This window comes from Manis javanica, chromosome 3 (assembly GCF_040802235.1).
Source record: "Manis javanica isolate MJ-LG chromosome 3, MJ_LKY, whole genome shotgun sequence".
Taxonomy (NCBI): Eukaryota; Metazoa; Chordata; class Mammalia; order Pholidota; family Manidae; genus Manis; species Manis javanica.
Window position 1 is genome coordinate 406,073 of NC_133158.1, and position 3,950 is coordinate 410,022.

The following is a 3,950-nucleotide window of genomic DNA, read 5'->3' on the forward strand; positions in this document are numbered from 1 at the left end:
ACTGTGTGGACATCAACATTTGTTGTTCAGGCCTCCAGTCTGTTTTGTAAGAGCAGTTAGAGCAGATTGGGATAGGTGTATTTTATTTAATTTAACTAGTCCCCTAAAAAGGGATATGTAGGGCTTTGGGTTTTTTTTAAACATTACAAATAGTGCAGCAATGAATTTTCACACATACAGGGGTATGGTTAAACTCCTAGCACATCTTAAATCTGGTACTGCCAGCCTCCCTCTAAATGAGCAGTACCAATTTACAGTCTCCCCAGCAGAGTACAGGTGCTTGTTTCCCTGAATGGGAGCCAGTCTCCCATAGCAAAGTGCTCACTCATCCATTTGCTCAGTACCTCCTTCTGAACAGTGCCAGACATTGTGCAACGTTCACAGGAGACAGTGGTGACAGAATAAAGTCCGTCCTCTCCAGATCCTCATTCTTCGGGGGAAACAGGCAATAAATAAGGATACACAAATGTACAAGATGGTCTAGGAAGCTGTCTCTGAGCAGAGACCAGATGGAAAGAGTAAAGATCCAGACCTTACGAATACTTGAGAGAAGAATGCTATATGTATTTCTCCGTTTTAATTGTCTTTTAAAAATAATCAAAATTGCAATTCTACTCCTAGGTATGTACCCAAAAGAACTGAAAACAGGTGTTCAAACAAAACTTGCACACCAATGTTCACATCAGCATATTCCCAAAAGCCAAAAAGTGGAAACAATGCAAATGCCTATCAGCATATGAATAGATATACAGAATGTGGTATACCCATAAAACAGAATATTATTGAGCCATAAAAAGAAATGAAATACTGATATATACTGCAAATGGATAAATCTTAAAAACATTATGCTAAGTAAAAAAAAGCCAGATGTAACTGTATGTAAATTGTATTATTTCACTTATATGAAATATCTGGAGTAGGAAAATCCATAGCAATGGAAAGCTGATCTGTGGTTGCTGGGGGCTGCTGCTGGGGAGGTGAGAGGAAGAGGATGGAGAGTGGCTGCTTAACGGGTACATACGGGGTCTCCTTTCCAGGAGATGGAAATGTTCTGGAACTAGATAGCAGTAATGGCTGAACTGACATGTACATGTATCAAATGCCACTGAATTATACACTTTAAAATGGTTAAAATGTTGAATTTAATGGTATGTGTATTTGCAACAATCAAGACATGGTAAAAAAAAAAAGGCAAAGTTTAACTTGTTTATGTAAAGTGGTCATATATAACAATTTTTTGCTAGCTGCCTGTTCATGCCCAGTATTGATTTTCTATTGGATTATGGATCTTAAAAAAAATCAACGTGTAGACTCTTTGCATATTATGGAAATTAATTCCACCCCCTTAAAACCAAAGTTTAAAGAATTTTCCATATTTATAGATATCTAAAGAAAGCACCATTTCACTCTAAATGGAATTCTGTGTAATGAAATTTTGGAATTGAAATGGCCTTAAAAGTCATCTGGTTCAACTTTGTTCTGATTCAAGAATCCTCTTACTCCATAGTATCTTTTGCCAAGTGGTCCACTTTGACTTCAGGAAAGCACAGAAAGGGAGTATTTAGCCTTTTTTGAAAGTCTACTTTGATTTAAGCCTCAAAATTTCCTGTTTAGGACAATAAACATAGGAAAAAAGAAAAGCCACCCTCAAACTAGGAAACTAAAGAGAGTTTACCAATAAGACTAATTACAGGAAGTGTGGGCAGGTCTAAGGGAATACAAGAAATATTTTGGGCTTGCAACATTGAGACAGCAGCTTGGAGAGGTATGAGAGGTGCCGGATCCCACTTTTCATGGCTGTAGATCCTCTAACAGAAAATTATGTTTTTCTTACACCCTATTTTCTGTGACTTATTGGCCTTGGTTGTAAATTCTACTTCAACATTAAAGAACAGTTAGTTCCATCAACACTTCAACCCAAACAAACTGAAGAAAAACAACCTAAGTGGCATGAGTCCAGAGAACAAGAATCTGATGAAGGGAAGCCGTCATCCAAGCAGCCCTTGGAGCATTTACATGGCATTGGGGACACAGAGTTCCAAGAAGTTGTATCTAGCTGGGGGGGACAGACTGAAGAAATCCTTCAAGCGCTGGCACAGGGAAAAATAAATTGCTGTAGAAGTTCAAAGAAGGGCATTGAAGAATGAGTAGGACACTGTCTAAAGAAGTGGAAAAGACTAGACAGTGATGTTATAGAAGAACGAAGTCTAGGGATTGGACACAGGTAAATAAGGCAGAGAAGGAAATGAGCAGGACTCAAAAGGTGAAATGTATGGAGAAAACGGATTGATACTAACTGGCACTCACACGAATATGAAAATGGTCTATTCATCAGCCTCACCAGATACAACCATTCATTAAGAATAGTCAAGGCTCAGGAAAAAAAGATGTTCGGAAAGTAAAATCAAAGTAGAAAACGAGCAGCAAGGAAAATGTGTTCAGTTCACTCCACTGCTCGTGTCTGGCGGTGCTTCCTCTCGGGTTAAATCAGAACAAGGAATCTACCTGCAGGCTTTTCTCATCGCACCAGATCACTTCCTTTGGAGCAAGGACCACACTTAACACCATCGCTTTACCCTTCACGACAGCACCTCGAACATAATTACATGAAGCGGAATCCATCCGCTTCCCCATCTCCTGCGTCCTTCACCGAACACTGCGGACGCCGTCGGCCCGGCACAGACCTCCACCGCCTCTCCGCACACCTGTGCCCAGGGGCCCGGCCCGGCGCCCCGCAGCCACCCTCGCACCCCTTCCCTTCCTGCCTTTTCCAGAGCTGAGCACGCTCAATCCCTCGTCTAACTGGTGTCCCGTCCTCTGTTTTTCCAACCAGTTTTACCCTCGTACTCCAGGTTATTCCAGAATAACCTTCCTAAAATACTTATTTTACGCTCCTCCTTAGAACTGTAAAAATGATGTCTTACAAAAATCAACCGCCTAGAAATAAAGCCAAACTGCCTCGGCGCAGCATTCCCAGCGCCACTTTTTCTCCGGGCTGCCGCATATTCTTGGGACGCGCGTCCCACGGCCCCGATGCCCCGGCTCACAGGGCTCCCGCCCCCGCCACACTCCGCACCTCCCTCCAGCGTTTCCGCTTTCCCTCTGCTTCGCGCGGGGTTTCCGTCGAGCCCACCGGGCGCGAAGCCCCAGAGGGCAGGGCTCTGTCCCCCTCCGCGCCGGGCGGCTGCCGCACCCCCCGCGCAAACACCGCGGCGCCGCCCTGCTCCGAGCAGCTGAAATCCCCCTGAAGACGGCCTGACCCGCGCCCTCGGTCCAGTGCAGAAAGAAAAGAGCGAACACCGTCGGGCTTAATCGTCTGGACGGAGATGACGGGACACAGCCACCTCCTCAGGCGATCTCGGTCCTCCGAGCCCCGCGGCTCAGCGCCCCTCTGGGCAGAGGGCGCGGCCCGGGACCCGGACCAGCCCTTCCCACGCCCGAGGCTGGAAGGGGCGGCGGGCCCCCAGGCCCAGCACGCGCTCGGTCCGGCAGGTGCCGCCGCGGCCCCGCGCGCTCACCTTCGGGCCCCTCGGGAGGCAGACGCGCTCACCTCCCCGCGGAGCCGGGGCCCGCCCGGCCCGGCCCGGCCCGGCCCCGCCGCGGCCTCTTCCCACGGGATCCCCGAGGCGCGCGGCCAGCCTCCGGCCCTCACCCTGCGGGCGCTGAGGGGCTACGGGAGGGACGGCGCCGAGCCCCCCGGCCCCGCCCAAGACTCGCCGGAGGTCCCGCCCCTCCGCGGCCAGTAGGAAGTCCCGCCCCTGCCGTATTTCCCCATTGGCCGGCGACGGCAAGCGGGAGCGGCCGCGGGCGCCCCAAGCGGGGACGACACCCCACGCGGAGAAGGGGCGGAGCTGGGTGGGGCGAGGCGGACACTTCCGCCGCTGGCGCCGGAAGCGTCGCGCTGCTGCCGCTGGGAGTTGTAGTCCGGCCGCGGTAGGGACCCGCGGCTC

The 3,950-nt window shown here is 49.6% G+C and overlaps 1 protein-coding gene across 2 annotated transcripts in view; it reads right to left on the reverse strand.

The window, feature by feature from the left end:
* SMARCC1 (SWI/SNF related BAF chromatin remodeling complex subunit C1) overlaps positions 1–3,696 on the reverse strand; it is a 170,607-nt gene extending 166,911 nt beyond the window's left edge. The window contains exon 1 of one of the 2 annotated variants that reach the window (XM_073230539.1): positions 3,551–3,696. The gene's annotated coding sequence lies outside the window, so the exon portion shown is untranslated. Of the gene's footprint in view, positions 1–3,518 lie in introns of both variants that reach the window. The other variant, XM_073230538.1, reaches the window with a different exon arrangement.
* Between the last annotated feature and the right edge of the window lie 254 nt (positions 3,697–3,950).